Source organism: Dermacentor silvarum, chromosome 8 (assembly GCF_013339745.2).
Source record: "Dermacentor silvarum isolate Dsil-2018 chromosome 8, BIME_Dsil_1.4, whole genome shotgun sequence".
Taxonomy (NCBI): Eukaryota; Metazoa; Arthropoda; class Arachnida; order Ixodida; family Ixodidae; genus Dermacentor; species Dermacentor silvarum.
The window spans coordinates 47,453,517-47,465,540 of NC_051161.1; positions in this window are offsets into that span (position 1 = coordinate 47,453,517).

Genomic DNA, 12,024 nt, shown 5'->3' on the forward strand with positions numbered 1-12,024 from the left:
CAAACCGAAAACGCGCCTAGTTGAACTTCTCTGTACCTTCTCTGCATCTCTCTCCTTCATGTTGCATAACGCAGAGGCCCCGCTACCGGTGGCGGTTACGCGTCGTTACGTTCAGGGGGCGTTAGGTGCCTGCGCCGCGCTCTTTTTTTCGCGCGAGTAGGGATTGTGGGAGAGGTAGCAGAAGAGAACAAGAGCAGGGCGCTTGATGGGTTTGCTTCCCCGCTGTTACACCTCGCATCGTCAACTATGACGTTGTCCATCTTTTTCTTTTGACACGGCAGTGAATAATAGAACCATATATATTGTAAAGCGTCCACCGACTCCGCCAGTACACAAGCCGTTCAATAGTAGCCTGAAAACCAGGCGCATTTGTGTGCATATTCTAGGTTTTGTTTCGTGTAGTTACGTACCTATGTTGTCGTTTGTCATCACTTCATACATCCCGATAACTGCCGTTCCTGCTCACACCAAATCAGCCCTATAACGGTCACGCAGTCCAAATTTCGGGCAGGTATAACAGACAGACGACCTACCGGCCAAAATTAGACAGCATATTTGCTTCTGCTTCGTTGTTTGGCGCAATTTTGCAGCAGTCGGCGAGAAACACACCGCACGTGATGCTTTCACAGGTCTCGGGCGAGCCCAGCGCCCCTTGAGAATTTTAGCGGCGCCAACCGCGGTAGATAAGAGGCACCGTGAGTGCGAGTGCGTTGTCTGCTACGAAGCAGACGTTTAAAGCAGACGTCGTGCCTGAAGACGCCATCAAGCCACCATCACGCCTCTAGCCGCCGCTAAGCGCCTCGACGCTGCGACGACCTCTTCCCTAGGTCTCGACCCCTGGCTTAGCTCGGCTAGATTTGACTTGATGGCTCGTCGAAGAAAGAAAAGAAGAACAAAGTCTCGGACGCGACGAGCTCCTGGCTTTTGTCCCTGAGCGCGCGATGCCTCAAAGAGTGATGACCTTTCTTAAAGAAAGAAAAGATAAAAGACAAAAGAAAGAGGAGACAGGGGGGAGCAGGAATACGGAAAGCGAGAGCGGGGAGGCAAAGTGACGCCGCGGCAAAGATGGCGGCGACTGATTTACGAGCCGCAGTTAGAGCGGCGCCTGCCAATTTGTTACGCTAACGTGCCTGCGTAGCATTTGACTGAGGAGGCCACTTTAGATTTTAGCCCAGAGTGGCGAGGCGCCCGAATTTTTTAGGGACCCGTGGATGGAGCTTGCGCGAAGGAAGCTCAACGTAAGGACTGCAGCGCCCCCTTTCTCCTCATTTGGAAGCTTAGCTTCCATTTCCACGTCTGTCCTCAGACCCACCGTTTGTCCTTTTTTCCCTTCCGTCTTTCTTTTTTTTTGGCATTTTGTCTGAAGCGTGGGCCACCCACGAGACGAGCGGATAGTCGCGAAGAAGCATCGATCTTTCGTCAATTCCCCCAGTGCTCTCAAGGAGGTCTCTTGCGAAGTGCAAATCCGAGATATCGTTGTCACGAAGGCGACAGACTCGTCTGTAATGGGTGGCTTTGCAGTGGTCGTCTGCACCAGTGCATGTCTGAAAAATTGGAGCAGACGACGTCTGACGCTGATGGCCTGTGCTGCGTGCCAATCCTGTAAGGAAAAAAAGAAAAGAAAACAAAATAACAAGAAATAATCGAAATGAAGTGTATATCGAGTCACGGTAGACCCTAATCGCTACAAGGTGTTTGGAAAGTAAGTAACTCGTTTAAAATGACCCTAACGAGCAAACTAAATCAGCTTAGAGCCACGCATTCTCCGCATTCTCACAATATTCTACTTTCATTCATTTGGAGGAAAAAGGTTCATTATTACTGAAGAAAATTAAGGTTAAGTTCCCAATTTTCTCGAACGTCAGCGCTGGGACGTCAGTGCTTATAGTCACACATTTCGAAATATTTTCTTATTTTTCTGCCAGTGGTGTTCTCGCGCTGTCAAACTTCTCGAAACTTCCTATGTTGAGTCATTGGTTCTTTTAGAATGCGATGTATACGCCTTGTTTTTGGAAGGAAAATGTTTATTGATAAATATGTGCAAGAAATGAGCCATAAACATTTAACAAGAGACCGAGCACATCCTGTCCAAACTCACGACGTCATCGACGAGCTGTTGCTAGAACTTCAAGACCTCGCCTATCCTCCCCTCTATCGCTTCTGCACGATTTTTGGCTTACCACTGTTGCCAAACCTTCCATTTTGCTATTGAAGAAGTGTAATTTACAAGTACAGCTCAACTTATTATTCCTACATACAAAAAGAAAAAAAAAGCGCAATATGAGACTACATTGATAAAGTATGCCTGAGATTACACGACAAAGTATGACTCGATGAGGCGTCGCCACTTTGTCTTTCCTTCTTGCGTGTATTCTGGTTTATCAGTCCTCCTCTCTCGATCAGAGCCACACTTTAGTATTGCAAAACTGTGATTCACTAATGCAGGTCGATTTATTTTTCTCTTTAGTGTCACTTATGGGAGATACTTTAGTGTCACTTATGCGAGTGTCACCTGTATCACTTACAGGAGACCTGTAACATCTCTTGAAATATTTACAAGTTAAAGGAGTGCGAATTGCTTCTCGTGAAAACAATTTCTAGAGTCTGACGAAATGTCGTCTGGTTGGAAATGATCGCCATGAAACGGGGCAGACGCTCGCCAAGGTGAGAAATCATTAAGCACTTGGCGTTCCCACGGGAACCTTGTTCGCGATCTGTGTTGGTTTGTGAACTTGTGGCTTATGTGTCACGACTTGCGGACTATTCGCGGAAACTCGTTCTTGATGTTTTTCAAGCGAAGCTCTATATGGCTAGCGAAATCGCCTGTACCATAGAAAACTATCATCATCAGCAATGGCTTGAGCGTCGTCGTCTTCTTTCGCAGGGGGCTCCGTTGCCGCTGATCATTCCAGCGTAGAATTCGACTTCTCTTCTTTCGTCGTAATGGGGAGGCCGCATTTACGGGGGTACGCGCCATTCATTGTCTTACGTAACGGACAGATGTAATTTTGAAACAATTTAATTTCGAAGAATCGCAAGTGGGGATGGCGGGCGAATGTTGCTTGCCACGCCGCCGAGCAAACTCTATAGACATCGAACGCAAGCGACATCGGCGGATTGCGGACATACCGTCAGGGACGTCGCTCTCTCCGTTGCAGCCAAAAGTGTGCGCATTCGTCTTACGTGACGGACAGGATTCTCGTTGGGTAGGCATAGAAATGCTTACGCATTTATAAAAACTTCTAGGCGTCGTGATACTTGGGAAACGTATCATCTGCAGACTGTGACTGCTTTATTCAGTTATAAATAGTAAACTGAATCCTGGGCCATTGCGTGCCAAAAACTACGATTTCATTATGAGGCACTCCGCGGAGGATGATTCCGGATTAATTTCGACCACCTAGGGTTCTTTACCAAGCACCCAAATGCACGGTAGAAGAGCGTTCTTGAATTTCGCTCACATCGAAATGCGGCCTTCACGGCCGGGATTCAAACCCGCGACCTTGTGCTTCGCAGTACAATGCCATAGCCACGGTGGGTCTTTAATTGGTTCTAAGGTGCATACTAAATTATTAGCCAGTCGGACGTTCAGCTGACAGCACAATGGTGCCTCAGCTCACACGTATGGGCGCACATCGCGACTATTCCAGGAATGAGCATCTCACAGAATTGTTCCCATTTTGTTTGCAATATTCCCGAACAAAATCGTCGTAAAGGCACAGGTAAGACATTTGGGGACAAAGTCTACGCGGACATTTCGCTGTTTTTCATATAGTGAGACAACATGCCGGCCGCTTTTGACCACGTTTCCGCAATCCTGCGCGATATTTTTCCCCCTCCGAAAGTTGGAAGACACGCGTGTCACGTCCCATGTAGTTGCATCTTACGCAGGAAGCGTGGCGACATCAACGGATAAGAGAAAAATATAGAATTCAGGACGCAGCATGTCCCGCGATGCTCCGGACCAACGCCATGCTGCGTTTCCTTAAAGGAGATAAGATGGTACATGTGTTTCCTCTGATTGGAGATTCCAATGTTAGCACTTTTGTTCGACTAGAGGTTTCGGAATTAAAAAAAACAAAAGAAAAAGAACCCATCATGGCGCATGGGACAAGCATGTCTACGGCTGTACAATCCTGTTATAGGCAATGTCCAGCATAGTCGAGTGTTATATATGGCATTACGCAACAAGTACATACTGGGAGTGAAAGTCTAATGCTTTCCGAAAAATTCGAAGAAAAAAACCACTGCGCGTATTGCAACATCCTCGAATGTGAAACTGTGGAAAGTACGGATGCTAAGAGCGCAGAACTCAACGAATACTAATAATTGCAGAAAAAACTGTACACAGCCTTTGTGAAACAAGAAGAAAGCGAAGCGGATGCGAATTTTCTTCCGATGCATGTATTGACCAGCTGCCAAGAGTTGGTGTTACATCGGCGCATTGCGGAGACGACCACCCGTGCATGGGTGATGACGCACAGAATGCTTGCCATTTTGTGCCAACGCGTGGCAATTATGAAGAGGAGTCGAGAGAGTGAGAGAGAAACAACTTTATTAAAACAAAGATTGTGCTTGGGTACTGCGGGTGGATCCAAACTTCCAGGGTCCCACTGGCTATATTGCGGCGCGCCGGGCCTGGTCGAGTCGAGGACATCAATTTTCCTGATAGAGGTATACAGACATCGCGGGAAACCAAGGTGATCAGACTCGGATGACGCCAAATTTTGTGAATATAGGCTTTCGCAAACGTCAAATTTGAGCTTTAACGAATTAATCTTCTTAGCAGTATTTCTTGTTGCACCAGTTGACGAAACACTGCAACATGGATGACATGCGCGAACAGATGCATTTACAGAAATAAGCACAGTCGCTTGATGTATATAAAGGCGCCCGTCTTGTATCTCCTTCAGAGAGAGAGAGAGAGAGATGTGTGTGTGTGTGTGTGTGTGTGTGTGTGTGTGTGTGTGTGTGTGTGTGTGTGTGTGTGTGTGTGTGTGTGTGTGTGTGTGTGTGTGTGTGTGTGTGTGTGTGTGTGTGTGTGTGTGTGTGTGTGTGTGTGTGATCGCTGATATCGTCCGTGTTGCTTTAACCGATATTGCCGACCCCCCACTACCGAAACTGAGATAGAGAGAGACAGACAGAAACAGTTTATTTAAAGTTGAAGATGAATTCGGTGGCGGCCATCAGTCCAAGGCGTCGCTCGCACAGTTCTTCAACGCAGCGTTGATGAATTCCACAAGGTGTTCCTGTGCCGGCATGAAGATGGCTTGCGTCAGCCACCAGCCAATGCGATATAAGAGCAAGGAAGAAGGGAGAGGAACAGATGGGGAGCAGTGTCACAGAATGAGCTGGGAGTTGGGGGTAACCCCCACAAGAAGGGCAGACTGGTGAGGGTTCATCTGCAAAACCGTGGAGGAGGTGGAGGCGGGTTGGACCTTTGGTCGTAGTGAGTGGAGTTATATCGAGCTTGCCGAAATACAACGCCATACGTACCCGGGAGGGCCGGAAGGAGAGGAAAGAAAACGCACCTGATGAGACGATGAGGCTGGTGTCGTTGAAAAAAAATGGTGTGGTTTAGCTTTGGTTAACCCTGGTTGATACGAAAGCTTCACTGCCCTGGCTAGGCCCATTGTCGAGCATGTGGCCGAGGTGTGGTTTCGAAATGATATACAGACATGTTTGCAATGAATACGGTGTTTATTTATCGTTCTTTTTCATGTCTATGAAGACACTGCGGTGACCAGTAAAGTAGTGAGACTTGGTTGCAACTCGCAGCCGGGCCAAACTCTACTCGGGCAACGGCGGCATTGTCCCCTTTCAAGGCTCCGTAAAGGCCTAAATATAGTCCAACGTAGCGTGAACGCGCACACACTGTTATGTCACGTTGGCGAGAACAACAGCGGCTATAGTTCGACCGATGGTTCGACGTACTGGCGCCGCCAGCGTAACCGGACGCGCGGCCAATGCGCTCCGACGCGCCTGGCGTCTGATGACGCTCGCCCGCGTGCCGATAACGTCGGACTATAAACGCGCCTTAATGCTCTCTTTTGGTTTGACCTCTAGCTCTCAGGTTGAGAACTGTTGAGTCGCCGACGGCTGCCCGAGGTAACGTAGTGAATCTTTCGCTTCAAAACACGGGTAGCGCTAGTAATAGTGAACGTGGGCTTTACGCACCAAAATGTCCCGTTGGGGTTGGATGCGGCATTGGAAGGCTTTATGTAGCAGCTAAGTGCACTGAAAGAGGTGGAAAAGGGACTGTAAAGATGGACTGAGGTTAGTGCTCAAGGATACTGCGACCCTGTTCGATGAGGCCTAGGTGAAGCTCTGCCGAAACCGAGAGGCGCGTTCCGAAACCATGGACTATACAGTGATAAACGCAGAAGGGCAGCTATGATGGCGCAAGTCCACACACCTAGCCTATAACGTAACCTAAAGTAGCCTGTAACCTAAGGCTCCCGTTGCACTGAAAGCCTTGTTTCCAATAGGAGAGCCACCATCTTGGCCTGGCCATATACGAGATGCCTGGGGAAGCGAAGTTGCAAAAGATACAGCTGCATCTATAGCTGCAGATCTCACCGCTTGATGGCGCCACGAGCGAATTGGCATGAGCTCGGTGACATTAGCCACCCCGTTTCAAAAGGGCTGCTCGTAAAATCCATTTGTAGATCGTAAAAACTTCATGAAACATTATCTGTACAGTGCTGTTTGTCGTACCAGTCAAGGTTTTTCTGTCAATACTAAACCTTATCGTATGCAACATGCGCCATGCTTACGAAAGAGATGTGAATGGTTAGAAAAAGCCGAAAATATGGCGCTAGATATATACTTTGTATAAGTTATACTTTTACATGTTTCTTGAACGATGGCTGAAAGACTGAAAACATTGATGAAAAATACACATATCGGTCGCTAACATTGATTAGAATCATCTACCTTTCCGTAACCAAAAGTAACAAGGTTTGGTAGCACCTTAATTATGACGCGGAAAAAGCAACAACATATGGCCGATGATAGAGGTTTCTCTATCTACAACACCCATGTATACAACGCACGGTTTGCTGTCTGAAAGATGCGAGCGGGCAAGAAATGTCCAAACGTGCGCCAAATGGGCATATTGCCTAAACGGTTCCAAGCGCGAACGGCTTGCGCTGTTCTGTCTCAGGTATTTCCAAATCTCCAATGCACGCCACCAATGTCGTTCTTTGTCATTTCCACGCTATTTTCCGTCATGTGCTTCAAATAATTCCTATAAAACGAAGCAAAACAAGTGAATTTACAACTCAGAACGTATGAATCAGTTAAAAATTATTACAGCAGCATTTAAAATAAACTTCTTTTTTATAATGAGAATGCACACCCATATTCCGAAGCTTTAGATCAAAACCACTCGCCGAAGGCAAAATTTTCATCCCTCAGGAGCACAGCACGAAGCCACAAAAGAAGTAAAATAAAGTTTAAAAAAAAAAAACGAGCGGTTTTCTTGTGAAAAGGAATTGACTTGAAAGAAGGCTTAGTAGGTTTCTTTTGGAGCTTCATGACGGAGTAGATGACACTTTTTTCCTTTCAAAAAAAGTTCCTCCACTTCTCCGCGGAACTAAACTGCCATATTCAGTGTCCCTATGCTTCGAGTTGTCGTTTAATTCGGTTTCATTCTGTGATATGCTATAGCTTTTCGGTTACCTCAGATGGTATAAAAGCAACCAGCATGAAAAGACATTGGTACCGGGTTCCCAGAACAGGGCATGTTTTTCTTAAACTGTGGAGCTTTCGTCCAGAAATCCGTGTACGCGTATGTGCTTCCTGTGTAACTTTTTGCTGTGCTTTCAAGTGGATGACAATTGTTTCCCTTTCGTGAAACCTTGTCCAACTTGCGCGTTTCCGCAAAAATGATTACCCAGAAAGGGTGCTTGTGAACTCTAAACGTTTACTGGATAAAATAAAAATCATCTGCATTTTGTACGTATTTAATACTTGATATTGCGCCGCTCTTCAGTTCTTATACAGTTCTGGCCGATCACGTATTCGAATTAGAAGCAAGTTCGAACTGCGAGTTGATCGACCTGACTTCCGTCCGCGCCCCGTATAAGCACGAAAGCAGGAGTATCGACCGTGTATACAGAGCTCAGTTTTGATCAGATAACATAAATGTTATGTAAAAGGTTTAAGCAGATATGTGGTAACGCGACAGCGTTAAGGACCCCGTGTCTCAGAAAATCCGGTGTTGGCGCCGGCGTGAGGACTTTAGTTGTTTATGTATAAAACGACCAGTGTTCTCAAACAGGTCGTGATATATATGTATAGTTGCATAAGGATATACATAAATATCTGTTAAGAGAGTGACGCAGAGTTATGCTTTATGAGATTTACACAGTCTACCTTTACGGACAGCGGCGATCGATAACGACCGCATGTTACGTCACCCTACTAACCCTTTGAAGGGACACTAAAGGCAAATACTAAGTCGAGGTAGACTGTTTAACTATCATTTCAGAAACACCGCAACGCTTGTCTCGTGCCATGAAAATACTTAGTTTGCAAGACAATTGCATTTGAAGGTTCCGAATACCTTATCGCAATTCAAATCTCCCGCCACCCAACCGGGGAGTGGTGACGTTGCATACGCCAGCACCGCCCTTTGCTGCCGTCGACGCCCGGCGGACGGCGGGTCGGTTTTTTTGCACAAAACGCAAACGCGCAGCCATGGAGAACATGAGCCAAGACAGAGCGGCAGATTCACCGCTGCAGCTGCTTCTGCTCAAGTGGGGTGGAACGTTCGGCCATCCCGCGACATCGCATGGAAGTGGAATTATCTGCAACTTGCAGTCTGTGCGAGTTTCGCGAGCCAGCAAAGCCAGTGCGGCACTACGTGATAACGAAACTACTGAAACGCGAAAGCGCGGACGGCGCAGAGTCGAGCGAAAACGAAACCTGTCAACCGCCCGCGTCGTTGTCAAGGGTCAATGAGTTCTCTTGTCTGAAAATTAAATAGAACTGGCCAAGTAACATTTCATTTCGTCTTATAATGCAAAGCAATGATGTTCTTATAACGAGCGGTTGAGTACTAGCGACAGAATTTAAATGAGGAGTGCCTTCGTCATCGGGCAAGTATACTTGAATGTCCCGGTAGAGTCTCCCTCTGATCGTGTCCTGTATTTACCTCAATTTCTCGATTACAAAGGCTCAGTTCGCAGTAATATTGACGCCATGTAGATTCTCGAGCACTAATCCATCACTTTAACTTGACTTAATATTTGCCATTAGTGTCCCTTTAAAACTATAACGCGTCGAGGGTGACGCCTTTAATTAACAAAGACGAGTCCACCTATCGCAATGTTGGCCAGCCTTCCTAAGGAACTTTATCCCTGTTTATCTAACTTCTGTACCTCTCTGTTAAGAGTAGAATGCCAAAGTAAGTGTGGCTATGATCAGCCGTACCCAGGATTTGTTTTCCGGAGGGGTTACTGCGGAAACAGCGGCGGCCTTTTTGAAAGATTCACTTATTTAGATTCACTCGCGTGAAAATGAACGCTGACATATAATAATATATACGGTGTATACTAATATATATTTGTTATATAATGACATACGTAAGTTGTTCTGAGAAGTGTATTGCTGCAGCGATAATTTCGGGGCCAATGTCGGAACACCCTAACCCGGTTACGGGTTAACCTGGTTACAGCCTTGGTTACGGCCCTGGTTACGTCCCTGGTTACGTCCGTGGTTAAGGATTGCAGCAGTGTAGCTGTGTACGTTGTTCCGATCACGGTGTAGTTTCGATCCAACCTTCCTCGCATCTCATTTATTTCATTCATCTGTAGTGCAGTGAAGTAGTCTTGCAGACACAGCGCTCTAATATTTTGAGTCGGCATCGTTTCAACGACAGCTGCTGTATACAGCGCAAAATTTGAATCTGTGATGCCACGATATGTCTGTTTACAGCAATTCACGTCGTGCACGCATCATGGTGGGGCGTGGGGGTGTAGAAGTAACTTAATTTACATGGCGCCTGAGTGCGGGCGATAACAGCAAAAGTTTAAAAAAAAACGCACACATGTGTCTGTAATAAATCGTCATCGAGGGTGTGGCGGACACGAGTAAGGCATACCACATGCCACTGCCGCGCGTGGCCTTCGCAGTTCGAACGCCAAATATTTATGCAAATATCGACATATTCGCATTTTATTACTTTTGCCACAGCATACGCACATCCTCCGCACGTCCGGTTTGAATCGAGCAGGCAAATCGGAATATTTTAAAGGCTTTCCACTCTCCCACTTTTTCCGCAACACCGATGCCAGTCGACAAGGCTGACGGTCCAAAACAAAATTACGCATTGCAACAACAATTATAGGATCACGGATTATTCGACACTATTCTTAGCGCAGCTACGGAACCAGGGTAAAGAGAGAGAGGCGGGGGGGGGGGGGGGGGGGGGGACCAGGATTTGTCATCGCAGTCATGCACATAACTTCTTTCAGAAATTGTAACTCATACCGTAAGGCTTGAAAACCCTATTGGCCTGCACTATTTATGGTTTCCTAAAGCAATTGCTAGAAGAAACTTTGGCGGTGTAATGTATAAACGGGAGCCTCCGAGTATGTCGGGTGAGCCAGTGCGCGTTTGATGGGAGTATGTGGATTTGTCTAAGCTTCGTCCTTACGGCTTGAAACGACTTTGTGACGTAGCAAAGTAATGTTGTTATTTGTTAATATTTGTTATTGTTATATATCTCTTGTTATTTCAACAATATCATCATATTCATCAGCCTATATTTAGGTCCACTGCAGGAAAAAGGCCTCTCAATGCGATATCCAGTTACCCCTGTCTCGCGCTAGCTGATTCCAACTTGCGCCTGCAAATTTTCTAAAGTCATCACCCCACCTAGTTTTCTGCCCTAGCTCCTCGACGGCGCTTCATTTCTCTTGGTATCCATTCTGTAACTCTAAAGGTCCACCGGTTATCCATCCTACGCATTACATGGCCTGCCCAGCTCCACTTTTTGTCTTAATGTCAATTAGAATATCAGGTATCGCCGTTTGCTCTCTGATTTACTCCACTATCTTTCTGTCTCTTAACGTTAGGCCTAAACAATTTTTCGTTCCATCGCTCTTTGCGCGGTCCTTAACTTGTTCTCGAGCTTCTTTGTAAACCTCCAAGTTTCTGCCCCATATGTTAGCACCTGTAGAATGCAATGATTGTACACTTCTCTTCAAGGATCGCAGTAAGCTGCCGGACATGACTTGGTAATGCCTTCCCTCTTTGCGCTCCATAGAGTTTCTCACTATAACACCTAGAGGGTAATCTGGCGCCACGGTCTATGGGAGTTTCCTAAAGGGCACTGCTGCCGTCATGCGAATGACGGTATATGGGTGTGCGAGGCTTGTGTCGGTGTTCTACTAGACTTCGCATAAAACGTGGAGATCGGCTGTACAGAGAAAACGTTCCTGAACTAAAATCTTCATAAAAGGTGTTCATTCACCCATATCACATTTTTCAATAAAGCTTACTCATCTACAATGCATAATCGAGCGAAGAGAAGCAAGAACAGACGACAAACTGTTCCAAAGCGAGCGCCGATCTTGTCTCTTCTACAACTTTAGCGGCCCGGTGATACTTTTTACGTTTCATATAATTGTGCATCCAATCACCAGTCCTCATAATTAAACAAAACATCTTTTTGTGTAATAATAAAGCTAGAACTGCTCTTTACGTGATGTTTTAGTAGGAAATGAATAATGTGACAGACGAAACGGTGCTAGCCAGGAGCGCCTTCTATAAGTGTCCTGGCTCTCCAAAGGACGATGCCAATCCGAAGTCACCATATGGCATTCCCATGCACATAACAGTGCAGCAGCACCAGATTTTCCTCTATAGGTAACATAGTGAGAAACCCTGTGATGCGCTCCAACTTCATGACCCGACCCCAGGCTAGTGTATAGTAACGCTCTAATTAGCGTTTACTAGCTATTACTCTTCCTTAACCTGTTCAAAGGTATTCGTCTTAATCAAATAAGCCGAGCG